At 51.0% G+C, this 13,235-nt stretch overlaps 3 non-coding genes across 3 annotated transcripts; 2 read left to right on the forward strand and 1 right to left on the reverse strand.

Moving 5' to 3' along the window:
- Positions 1–1,752: 1,752 nt before the first annotated feature.
- On the reverse strand, positions 1,753–1,846 carry TRNAI-UAU. Its single transcript has 2 exons — positions 1,809–1,846; positions 1,753–1,788 (listed from the first exon to the last, which is right to left on the reverse strand). It is a non-coding gene; the product is annotated as a tRNA-Ile (tRNA).
- Positions 1,847–5,501: 3,655 nt separating this feature from the next.
- Positions 5,502–5,574, forward strand: TRNAR-CCG. Its single transcript has one exon. It is a non-coding gene; the product is annotated as a tRNA-Arg (tRNA).
- A 7,589-nt stretch (positions 5,575–13,163) lies between these two features.
- On the forward strand, positions 13,164–13,235 carry TRNAA-UGC. The gene has a single exon. It is a non-coding gene; the product is annotated as a tRNA-Ala (tRNA).

Raw genomic sequence — 13,235 nt, forward strand, 5'->3', positions numbered from 1 at the left:
AGACTGAATTTCCCACATTTAATCTCGCTGCACTTTCCAGAAAGTCACAAAATTCAATTCATTCTTGCTAGGACAGAGAAAAAATAAGTGATACTAAGTTTTTGGCTTGATTAAATAAAATTAAGTATTTAATTAATATAGTAAAAATCTGTACTGATTCCTCTAACTAACACCATAGCGTGAAATAGGAACAGAGACAAATCTTGTCAGTGATGACTAATTTCACAAATGATCTTCCCATTATTAATTTCCACGCTGCCCCCACTGGAGGTCTGGGCATCTCCAGTGTCATTGCTCTGCGTTCACCTTCCCCTAGAATTGTTCTCGGACATTCGACTTCCTCTGCGGCATGGGGCTCGGGTCACTTGCTGGAGGATTCCCTGCACCTTGAGGTCTTTAAGCCACAATTTGAGGACTTCAATAACTCAGACATAGGTTAGGGGTTTGTTACAGGAGTGGGTGAGTGAGATTCTGTGGCCTGCATTGTGCAGGAGGTCAGACTAGATGATCATAATGGTCCCTTCTGACCTTAAGTCTATGAATCTATGAATCTAGTCCCAAATTTGGAAAACTGTGCAGTTCAGAATGAGAATAGTGACCCCGTCTCCTTCCTGCACCTGCTCTACATTGCTCCACAGCAGCTTCTCTACCTGCAGTCACCCCAGCATGGCAGTGCAACCCCCAGGATTCAGCATGGGCCCCTGGCAAGGACAGTGGGTGCAGCTAACAGCCCGGTGTGCCTGGCCCTGTGGCAGCTGTAAAAAAGCAACACTCCCCCCAGAAGTACAGAGACTGAATTCCTTAACTTTAACATCATGACCCTCTGTAGAAAGCCACACGTGTCAGTTGTATTTTCACAGGGACATGCAAAAAATCAAGTGACACCAATTTTTAAGATGAGTAAATAAAGTTGAGGAGATAGTTATTAACCTCACAAAAATATACTAAAGATCCCTCAACATAACACCTGAAGGTGAAATATGAACAGAGACAAACCTTGTCAGCAAAGGCTCATTTCCCAAACGATCCTCAAAATGTTACTAATTCCCACCCCTCCTCCACAGGATCTCTGTGCAGTGTAACTGTTCTGCAGGCAGCTTCCCATTAAATGCTGTTGTGGGACATTCCCAGGCCTGAAAATGTACCAATGACAGAATTTGAAGAGCAAACCTGGCTCCCCGCACCAGGTGGGATTTGAGTGTTTTGTCCCTGTCACTTAGTCTTTGTCAATAGTACAGACGCCCTGGGCAGGACTCCAGGCTCTGCTTGAGGGATCCTGGCACAGGGGCTGGGGCGGGAGAAAGGATTGTAGATTCTGACCTGGAGAGGAGGTAATAAGTGAAGGGGGCATTTTTTATTAGCCCCCTCCTGAGGGTCCCCAGGGCTGGAATTCTACATCCCACAGGCGGGGGTGACACCACTTGGCTAATGAAAACCAGTGCTTCAGATGAGGTTTGAACTCACAACCTCAGCATAGCTCCTCAGCCCTGCCCTCTAAGTACTGTGTGCTAACCAATTGTGCCACTGGAGCACCTATTAACTGCTTTTCTTCCAGTTCCCTAGGTTGCTTAAGGCGAGGAATGACCCCAAAACATTCTCAGTGGAGGTGAGCTTCTGACCTGTGCTCTGGAGAGGAGGTAATAAGTGAAGGGGGCATTTTTTATTAGCCCCCTCCTGAGGGTCCCCAGGGCTGGAATTCTACATTCCACAGGCCAAATGAGGGGGTGACGCCACTTGGTTAATGAAAACCAGTGCTCCAGGTGAGGCTTGAACTCACAACCTCAGCATAGCTCCTCTCAGCACTGCCCTATAAGTACTGTGCGCTAACCAATTGTGCCACTGGAGCACCTGTTAACTGTGACTCTCTGAGACCCCTAGGTTGATACAGCCAAGGAGTGACCCCAAAACATTCTCAGTGGGGCTGAGAGCAGGTAGCGACAAGTGTTGTACTCGGTGGGGTGGATTCTTCTTAAGGGTTCCAGGCAACATCTGACCCTTTTGTTCTTCCCTGTGTAATAACAGAGTTGGTTAAGACTCAACGGAGCGTCCTGCTGCAGACCAACAGATCTGAAATCACTGAGAACCAGCTCTAAGCATTAGTCCTGCTTTGGGACAGTGTCTCTCATGCAACAAACTGCCCAGTCTGCGCTAGCAGTGAGGCTCCCTCACGAACAGCTGAAATCAGGGAGAGCTGTGTGAAGTGCAGGGACCCAGGGGTGCCTGAACAGGGGGGAACAACACCCCAGGGCTTTTAAAAATGGGAGGGCTCTGCCTTGCCACTTTGTAATGACCGTAAGGGCGAGTGAGTGGGGGAGGGGACGGAGACCAGTGAGCGGGAGGAGGGGTCTTGGGGGATGAGGCAGCGTAGGAGCCTCTTGTGGGAAATATCTCCTGCCCCACTGCCAAAAGGAGCCCCTTGAGTGGGAATGGTCAGAGGCCCCACTCGGGGGCTGGCCCTGCTTTCCTACCTGCTTTTCAACGGCTGCTAAAACATCCCGAGCAGAGAAGCAGCAGGCCAAAATAATTTTAAGCAGCTACCAAAGTAGCTCAGTTGGGAGAGTGTTAGACTGAAGATTTAAAGGTCCTTGGTTCAACCCCAGGCTTTAGCAAGTCCTTTGGCAGCTTGTTCTCTGGAAGCACAGCAGTGCCTGCATCCAAGGTGAGCAGGGCTGGCCTAGAGCAAAGCAATTTTGGGGGCCCTTTCCATTAAAAAAGTTGCAATACTGTATTCTCATGGGGCCCATGAGAGCTGTCTTTCTGAACATGGTGGCCCTCAGGAATGGTGCCAGAGGGCTGCTGGGCAGTGACAGGCAGAAAGAGGGGATGAAAACTCCTCTGTGCAGCTGAGGGAGGGCAGTACCAGGGAAGGGGCATCTGTGAAAGTGGCCCTGTGGAAGGTGGAAGGGATTTGGGGGCCCAGGAGGAGGTGCTTGCTGTTCAGTGCCTTGGAGCAGCTGGACTTGGGCATGGTGGGTGTTCAGGAAATGCACATTCATGACTTTAGGGTAGATCAATGGGCAGAGGGTGATTGGAGGAAGGGCCTCCGGGCCAGGGAAGAATGATGGGGCTGGAGTCTTGTTCTTCACATTCGCGGTGCGAGTACAGAAGGTGGTGGAGCTTAGACCAGGGAGGGCATTACTGGTGGGCTTTGTGCTCTGTGGCACTGGTTACGGCTATATTAGTGTGTATGGTCCCCAGTTAAGGCATGAGAGGGAAGATCAAAGGCTCCCTTCCTCTGGACTGCATGATGTTTGTTGTTGGGGGGGGATTTTAATTGTGTCAGCCGGCCTGAGCACCGCTGGTCCCGTTTTCCCAACCTTCAGAGGAAACATTTTTACAATGAGCACTACCTGGCACAAGTCTGTAGTCAGCTTAGAGGAGCTCACTCCAGCCACAGAGGGGGTTCACCTTTCTGCCGGGACAGAGCAGGACTCGCATTGACCGGATTTCTGCTTAGCTTTTGTGTCTTTTGCATGTTGCTTCTCAGATTCTTTCTTGGCCCGACTTGTTACACTTTGACAATTAACAGGCCAGAGTTTGTGCACCTTCCTATTATCCTCACTAGGATCTGATTTCCAAATTTTGAGGAATGACTTTTTGCCTCTAATGGCCTCCATTACTCTGACGTTTACCTAGAGTGGCGTTCTGCTGGTCGTCCTATTGTCGTTTCTGATTTAGGGCAAACGTTTCATATGAGCCTCTAATTGCGGTGGTTTTAAACGCTCTGCATGCTGCTTGCAGGCACCTCACACTTGTGACAGCAGCTCCTTTTAATTCCCATCTAACCATCTGTACTTATGCCGATAGGTCGACTTTAGGTCTTTAACTTTGAGCGGTAGCTGAGAAGATGTTAAATCGGGCAGAAACCCATTCGACAAACCTCTTCATTTCCTTGTTATTTCCTGACTTCTTCATTCATCGCCTTTTCCTTATTTCCTGGGTGAGGCGGCGGCCTGCCAGGGAGCTCCCCGGCACCTCTGGCTGCCTGGGCTGAAGGCAAGAGGCAGGCCTGGGCGTGGCGAGGGCCTCCTGTCCCGGAATGAGGCTGCAGTGCTTCCTGGTCCCCTTTTCCCACCCACACCGGCAGGCGGCTGCTGCGGGAGAACACGAGGGAGGCTCTGGGGGCGCTAGGCAGCGCTGTGTGTGTGGCTGTCAGGGGAAAGAGCCGAGGCTCCCGACTCGACCTGCCATTGACTCGCGTGGCTCTGCGCGCTGTCAGCCGGGGCGGGGCGGGCCAGGCCGCGGACGTGACTCAGGCTTGGGCCGCATGGCCGCGCTTTCCTGACGAGGCATGAGGCAGGCCAAGGGCTTTGCACAGTGTAAAGGGAAGTGGGAGGGAGACATCTTCGAGCCGGCGTGTCTCCTCCGCTTCTCCCTTGCTCCTTGGGCAGAGGCGGGAAGGGAGCGAAACGTTCCCGGCTGAAGGTTTTGTGCTCGGCCTTGAGGATTAAGCACGAGCCTCCGGCGTGGCTGCTTGGAGATGGGCTTTTGCAGCGCGGCCCCCACACTCTTGTAGGCAGCAGGTGAATCCACTGTGTCCAGGAGGGAGCCTTCGAGGCGGCAAAAGGGGAACATCACAGCTCCCAGCAGACCTTGAGGAGCCCACGAGGAGCCTTCAGTGGCATCCCTGGGGGAGCATAACCCCCCCTCCTTTCCATTAACAGCTGAACTCACTGACCCATGAGACCACAGAGACACCTACCAGCAGCTGTTTGCCAGGGCCGCTGCCCAGCACCCTGCAGCGCTTCCTGCCAGTGCCAGAGCTCGCCAGGCGCTAGCCTGGAGCCAGGGCCGCTAGGTGCTGCTGAAGAAAAGCCAGCAGACGGACACAGTGGAAGCGTCCTGTGCCCAGAACACAGAGGTTGATTAATCAAAACCCTCTTCTGCCAGCACCAGGCCTCCTGCTTCTTACACTGGGCCTGCAAGCGAGGGGGCGGCTGGCACAGCACCAAGAGTCTAACCTGTGAGGCAGGAGGCGGCTGATGCCCGCAGCCTGCTGGGGAGCTCCCAGAAGCTTTAAGTGACAGAGACTCCTCAATGCCCTTAGTAACAAGGGTTTGGGGTTCACCGAGGCCAGTAAGGGGGTCACTATGTCGGCCCTATAACCCTGGGTGTCAGGTCACTGTGCAGCTTTGGTCTAGAGGCTCTGATCCCAACAACCAACCAGCAGCCCACAGCCTCCCCCTGGTTCCTCTTTACAGGCTGACCTTACCCCCCTTCCAGCCCCAGATTCGCCCCCTAATCATCCTACTGCTGCTCAGAGCCACAGCCGTGGAGGTGCTGAAGGAGGGAGGGGTGACTCTAGGGTGGGGTTCTTCTCTAAAGATGGCTGGCAGAAAGGTGGTGCTCAGCTCTGTCAGCCACCTGCCCAGTAGCCTTGCTGGCAGGGGATGCAGACATTTCTGTAAGGCACATAAAGGGGCTATTTAGTGTTGAAGCAAATGCGAGGAATGTGCATTTATGAGAGGAAATTTCCATCTCTTCAGCAGCTGTACATCAGGGCTCCAGTGGCCTAATGGATAAGGCATTGGCTTCCGAAGCCAGAGATTGTGGGTTCAAGTCCCATCTGGGGTGAAGAGCTACTTCCTGTATATTGCAAGGAAAGGGCCTTATTTTCAACCAGGAAGCTGGGAGATGTTTCTTTGTTTGAGCACAAAGTCCTGGATCTTGGGAACAATCACCAAGGATCTTAGAAGGCTCAGTCTGGTGACCTAATGGATGCAACCACACACCCCCATCCCAGGGCACTCCCATCTGAGAGCCAGGATCCATGGAGCAACATTCCTCTCCTGCCTTGACAGGTGGGCTGTGCAGATGATGGTGGAGGACAGCAGGATGGGAGGTTGCACTAGCGCTGCCTGGGCTGTATCTGCGCCAAGGATAAATGGAGGGGGTCATGCAGCCTGTGCCTGACACTCCACAGTGCTACATTCACTCCAGGAACAAGTCAAATCCTGCACCAAGGGTGGTGAATTCCCATGTGAGCACACAGTGCCCCTGTCCGCTGCACACACATCAACTGCAGCAAAAGAGACACAAACTGAACACTGAGGAGACAGCTGGTTTGTTTCCAGGTTGCTTTTATTACCAAAGGTACTGACGTGTGGTCTCTCTTCTTTTTCTGTGGGCAGAAATGCAATGGAGGAGAATCTCACATCCCTGAGCTGCCAGGTGACAGTGGCAGGAAGAAAACGCACTGCAATGAAATTTAAAAACCACTCATAAATAATTTAACAATGAGAAATAATTAAATAAAAAAATCCAATGGACACACATGCTGGTGGCTTGTTCCCACCCCAGAGAGCGAGGGGCAGGGAGTGTGTGAAAGGCAGGTAGTTAAGTCTGAGGGAGCATATTCATATTTCATACAAGTTAAACAAATTATAGCAGACAGCTACAAAATACTCCATTTGGTAACATCAATACAGAATATATAAATCTACAAGCAATACAGCCATACACAGCTAAGACAGGGTGTCCACTTAATACCAGAGTGTCCACGGCCAAATAGCTGGAAGTGCCTTCACAGCCACTGCTAAACGAAACAACATTGTGCAGATCCAAGAGCAGCCCTGCTGTGCCGTTAGGAAGGCCTGCAGGAGACTCAGCAAATCAATCTATGATCCTGTGCTTCTGCTTAGTAGTTACCAAGTGTGATCAATGGAAGCGGGAGGGGAGGGTTGCTCCCTTTTTTGGACACCCAGCCAGCCAGTAGCTATAAAATCCCTCGGAGGCCTGGTCTACACTATGACTTTAGGTCGAATTTAGCAGCGTTACCTCGATTTAACCCTGGACCCATCCACACGACAAAGCCCTTTTTTTCAAATTAAAGGGCTCTTTAAATCGATTTCTTTACTCCACCTCCGACGAGGGGATTAGCACTGAACTCAGCCTCGTCTGGTCGAATTTAGGGTAGTGTGTACACAATTTGAAGGTATTGGCCTCCGGAGCTATCCCAGAGTGCTCCATTGTGACCGCTCTGGACAGCACTCTCAACTCAGATGCACTGGCCAGGTAGACAGGAAAAGGCCTGCAAACTTTTTAATTTTGTTTCCTGTTTGGCCAGCGTGGTGTGCTGATCAGCACAGGTGATGCAGAGCTCATCAGCATGATGTGCACATTGCCGGGGCACATTGCCCGGCCCATACTTTGTGAGAAGTCTATGACCATGTCTATGTCCTCATCACTCTTGTCACCGCACTGCTGTCGCCTCCTTGCCTGGTTTTGCTTTTGCAGCTTCCGGTTCTGCGCTGAGAAAAGGTGTGAAACAATTGTCTGCCATTGCTCTGATGGAGGGAGGGGCGACTGACGGCATGGCTTACAGGGAATTAAAATCAACAAAAGGGGTGGCTTTGCATCAAGAAGAAACACAAACAACTGTCACACAGAATGGCCCCCTCAAGGATTGAACTCAAAACCCTGGGTTTAGCAGGCTGTTGATTTCACAAAACAAATCAGGTCAATTTCTTGTTTTGATCCATCTAGCTTTTACATTTTAGGCTGGTAGGAAACGGGGCAGTACAACTGCTAGCCATCGTCATCGCCTGGCTGCTTGGCAGAAGATGGGAATGACTTGGCTGAGTCACTCCCTTGTCTGCCCAGGTGCCCCAACTGATCTCACTGAGATCAGCTAAAAGAGCACCTAGGAGTACAATGACAATGGCTACCAATCATAATGCACCTTCTGCTGCCAAAAGACAATGAGCTGCTGCTGTGTAGCAATGCAGTCCCATGTCTGCCAGAACCCAGGAGACGTACGGTGTGACGGTGAGCTGAGCGAGCTCCATGCTTGCCGTGGTATGGCGTCTGCTCAGGTAACCCAGGAAAAAGGGTGTGAAATGATTGTCTGCTGTTGCTTTCACGGAGGGAGGGAGGGCGAGGAGGGTCTGATGACATGTACCCAGAATCACCCGCGACACTGTTTTTGCCCCATCAGGCATTGGGATATCAACCCAGAATCCCAATGGACAGCGGAGATTGTGGGATAGCTACCCACGGCTACCCAAATTGCAATGCTCCAGAAGTCGACGCTCCCTTGGTACTGTGGACGCAGTCCACTGACTTAATGCACTTAGAGCCCTTTGTGTTGGGACACACACAATCAACTGTATAAAAACAATTCCTAAAAAAACAAACACTTCTATAAATCTGACCTAATTTCATAGTGTAGATAGACCCCAAGACACTTGATCACAGCATGGATAGGCTAAGAGATTACTTACACTTTGGCCTGGTTTACACTGTGGGTGGGTGGGGGGGGAACAGGGTCAATGTAAAACACAAAACTTCAGCTACAAGAATAGTGTAGCTGAAGTTGATGTATCTTATTCTGACTCACCTTCTGTCCTCACAGCACAGGATTGACAGGTGGGGCTCCCCCATCCACTCCACTCCCACCTCTTACCCTGGTAAAGTTGCAGAATCAACAGGAGCACATTTGGTGATTGATTTACTACCTGCAGACAAAAGACAATAAATCAAAGTCCAATAGATGACTTACTACCCAACAATCCAGTGAACAGAAGTAATATACCCTTGGATCTGAGCTCTAAAGAGCTGAAAAACAAGGCTGACACCCTTGGCTGTTACACAGCCTCTCTGCCCCCACTGCTTTCTACCTCGCCATGATGAGCTCCCAGACACGCACCAAACACCATTCACATGACTTTGAAAATTAGGTAACTAAGTGAGGATCACTTCCCCGAAATGACTCCAATTGAGGAATTCAGAGCAAGAACCATTAACACAGAATTCTGTTCAAAGAAAGAGAAGTCTTTCAGCCTCCCTCCTCTCGCTGGTTCCTCTCCTTCCATCTCTTCAAAGACAGTTCCTTAGAGAATATTTAAAAATAAACGATACAAAGTGTTTGAAGCGTCAGTTATTGTGTCATTGGGGGTAACATACAGGTTGTAGGGGGATGTTAGCATTTTGGTATTGGACGGCATATACATATACACAGTCTGTCATGTCCCCAATGCGGTGCCGGGGATGGCGCGATTGACAGCGATCTCTCCCAGATGCGGGGCGATGGCCTTCACCAGGCGGTCCTGGACGGCATTGTGGCGCACCTGCCAGGCTCTGCCATGGGCCCTGCAGCTGCACAGGACGTGGGGCAAGGTCTCCATGGCTACACTCCTACTTTGCACAAACCCACCCACTGACCTGTGACTAGCAGTCTCTCACTGTTAACTCTTCCAGCAAAACGGGCCAAAGAAAGTGTATGTGAGCGCTGTACACAGCCCCGGTGCTCTTTTCGGTTCCTTCCCACAGAACTTTCGCTCTATACCAGTCCAGTTCCTTGCTGTTGCTTGTCTAACCACTGCATGCATGTGCTATACCGTACCCTGAGCTGATTCCTGATTTTTGTGCTTAATATAGCCTCACCCATCTGTGGCACAATATGTCAGTGCATTTAGCTGTTAAGCGAAAGGATGGTGGTTCGAGCCCACGCAGGGATGGCGCTAAGCCTGTGCTATTTCCTTGCTTGCCTCAAAGGTCCCATTTTGCTGCCTCTTGGCCTCAGTGCTTTCAGCTGGTGGCCCGAAGAGCGGGCTGGATGCCATTCAGAAACCCATCTGCCAGCAGCCGTGCCGGAGGCTCAGGCTTAATCCTCAAGGCCGAGCTCAAAAACTTTCAGCCGGGAACATTTCGCTCCCTTCCCGCCTCCGCCCAAGCGGCAAGGGAGAAGCGGAGGAGACAGGCCGGCTCAAAGACACCTCCCTCCCACTTCCCTGTACGCTGTGCAAAGCTCTTGGCCTGCCTCATGCCTCGTCAGGAAAGCACGGCCATGCGGCCCAAGCCTGAGTCACGTCCGCAGCCTGGCCCGCCCCGGCTGACAGCGCGCAGAGCCACGCGAGTCAATGGCTGTTACAAAACTAAAATAACCAGGATTTACCAAACTCCCTGTTACACATTCAGTCCTCTCTTTGTGCACACGGCATCAATTGAGGCTCTAATAAATGGCAGCCTTCCTTTAACACAGACCGTTGTTCCTTGTGACTTTCAGATGCATTCGAATGGCAGCTGTTTACAGGTCATGTGCTGCTAGTTCATGAGCAGCAGCAGAGTCTCTGTACGTTTGCCAACGGTAGAGCTGGGTGTGTCTGCATCCAAGTAACTGCAGAGTCACTGTAGTCCCGGACAGTTAATTGCACAGTCTCACTTTCTGGTCTCATTGATCATTTGGGTAGATACAGCAACGGTTTGGTGGGTTTTGTTTTTTTTCCCCTTCGTTTTCTCCTAAGGAATGTGTGATCTTGAGCATGTTAGTTTAAGTTCCCTGTGGGTCAGGAAAATTCCATCTCCTTGAAATAGCTGGGGAAGTGTCCTGCTTGTATAACCTAGAATAAAGGAGCTTTTAAAGAAGAGACTGCTTTACAAATATGCTGGGATAAAAACAGTAAATTTCATAGCCAGACACCAGGCCAGGATCAATGGATGGGGCCAGGATCAATTAATTACAGAAGAAACAAACTCTTGGGAAGTAGCTGTAATTTGTCCCCAAACCTTTCCTTGTTCTCATATGCTATCAGGGATTCTCTTCTAGAGGGCAGAGTTAAGGTTATCTGGGCATGTACCCTCACTCTGTATTCCCTGTTTTTCCAGAGTTTGAGTTTTACTGAACTTGATGTTCTGGAAGGTAAGAGATATTCACAGTTAAAGTTAACTCTCTGTTAACAAAGGTTTTGTTAGTGACAAATAATGAGACTAATGCCTCACTGCGGTAATTCCACTGACTTCATTGTGCTCTTTCCCCATTTCTAGTTCCAAAAAATATAAGCAAATTAAAACAACTTTGAGAACTAAAATACTGTGAGAAAGTGGAAATTTTAGTAGCTCAAATAATTCAGTTTCTTCTGTGTCTTGTGCGTGTGTAAATGGCACAACACGTTAATTTATAAGCACATCTTTCTTAACTTCTTTAAATATTCTGTAGTACATTGACTAGATCAAGTGGGTTGTTCAATGCAGTGAGGTTTTCATGCATTGCCCAAAACATATTTTTTCATGTTATGTAAATGATCACAACTCATTGAACACAAAATTGTGTATTTCATGCTGTGAACTGTGTCAGTGGCTCAAATTAATAGGTTTGTTTTTCTTCTCTCTCTCCATGAAAAAAGGAAGAAACCGTGAAAATACCCATGGGAGAGAGGGGGTTTCTGAGAGCCGGGGTAGATATGGAGATTTTTATGAAAGGGGAGAGGCCAAAGTAGGGCCTTAGCTGGAGCAAAGCGGGAGGGTTTTTTGTGCAGTTTCATTTCAGCCAGCCTCACATCCTGTAGTCCCTACTTCCCCACCCCCCCAACAAAGCCACCTGTGACTCCTGAGACAGCCCCACTGCAAAAACTGCAGAGCCCCCAGCACTCCCTCTCCTAGCTGGACCCCCTGGCAGCCAGAGCTCTCCGCAGAACTGCCGTGGTTGCTCTCCTGGGTCTCTGGTCAAGGACGGCTACCGGCTACTCCTGAGAATGCAGCTGAGAAATGACTCACCCTTCTCTAGATTCTCGCCTGTGGGCTGTGAGAAGCAGGATGGGGCCTGTATGATAAAGTCCATGTAACATTCCCCTCTCATCCCAGCCTTGGTATGTCGCCAGTAGCTGCTGTCCCTGGGTAGCAGCCAAGGATGTTTCCCACCATTCAGGAGACCCCAGCCTGGGACTAAAGTCAGCTTCAGGCTTCTCCTCTCTCCCTTCTTGGAATCAAGTTCATGTTTTTACCAAGAGTTAAAGCAGCCCGAACCCCAGAGTCTGGATCAATGTCACAAGTTCCCTGTGTCTCCATGGAAGAGAATTTGTTAAATCCCAGATGAGTGGGGTTAAATCAGTTCTCAGCCTGAGTCCTTTGCTCTTAATCCTGAGGATATTGTCCCACCATGGGGCCATTTCCCACCTCTCTTTCCTAGGGAAGCACAATTTTCTTTGCACAGACACAGGAACAGCGAGATCTTTGTCTGTCCCTTGTGCAAAGCAGGGGGCCAAATTCCATGGAAAGAATGGACGAGGTGGGGGCCCTGGGCACATCCAGCCCTGGCCGTGAGATGTTCCCTCCCCTTTTCTTTATGCTGCTGTTGTTATTTCATCGATTGTCTGGGATCAGGGGCGGCTCTATAAATTATGGCGCCCCAAGCAGGGCGCCGCGCTGCGCCGCCCTTCCCCGGTCCCGCGGCCGGGGCAGAAGTGTCTGCGGCGGGTGCGCTGGTCCCGGCTCCGGTGGAGCATCCGCAGGCATGCCTGCGGGAGCTCCCTCCGAGCCGTGGGACCAGCGCACCCGCCACAGTCATGCCTGCGGGAGCTCAAGCGGAGCCGTGGGAAGAGGGGACCCGCCGCAGTATTGCCTGCGGCAGGTCCGCTCATCCCGGGCTCCGGTGGACCTCCCGCAGGCATGACTGTGGAAGGTCTGCCGGAGCCAAATGCCGTCCTGCCCCGACAACGCCGCCCCACGCACCTGCTTGGCGCGCTGGGCTCTGGAGCCGGCCCTGTCTGGGATGGGGGAAAAGCTGAGTTCACTCCAGGTGGAGGGGGAAAGAACCGTGAAAGTTTCAGGACCCAACTCCTGCTACCAGGATCACCAAGGTGCTTGGAATTTGCATGGGAAAGGGATGGTGTGAATTGTCAAGGTGGGGAATGAATAACAATCTACAACAAGAGCCACCTCATTAACCACTGACACAGGCTAATCCTGCTGCCAATAGAAAGGAAAGTGGGAGTGATTCTTTGCTGTTCAGCCATGGAAACAGTGACCCAATTGCACCACCGTGAATGTGCTGGGGAAAGCTGGACTTCACGGGCAGGTGGAAAGAGCAGATCCTAGAAACACCTGGAGCTCCCCACAGCACTTCTGCCTTCAGAGTCAGGTGTTGAGTGACTCACAGTGCCCTCCCCCGACACATTACCTTCCAGCAGGAGGTGGCAGCACCCCCCACCCAATGCCGGGGAGAGGGCTGAGTGTATCTCTGCACCCTGAGTCCAGGGCACCCACTCTCTCTGCCCCACACATTGAATCTGGCCCTGCTGCAAAGTGACCCCTAAGAACCAGCAGCCTCCAGGACAGCAGGTTTGGCCTCAGAGCAGGGAATGTGTCCCTCATGCTGCTGTTAAGCCACTAGGTGCTCTGGAAACAGGAGGGCTCTGAGTGTAACCTATAGCATCCATGGCCCATCTGGGGATGTAGCTCAGTGGTAAAGCACATGCTTTGCATGTATGAGACCCTGGGATCAATCCCCAGTATCTCCA

The sequence above is a fragment of the Mauremys mutica genome, unplaced genomic scaffold (genome assembly GCF_020497125.1).
Source record: "Mauremys mutica isolate MM-2020 ecotype Southern unplaced genomic scaffold, ASM2049712v1 000453F_np12_subseq_1:81292_obj, whole genome shotgun sequence".
In the NCBI taxonomy this organism is placed as follows: Eukaryota; Metazoa; Chordata; order Testudines; family Geoemydidae; genus Mauremys; species Mauremys mutica.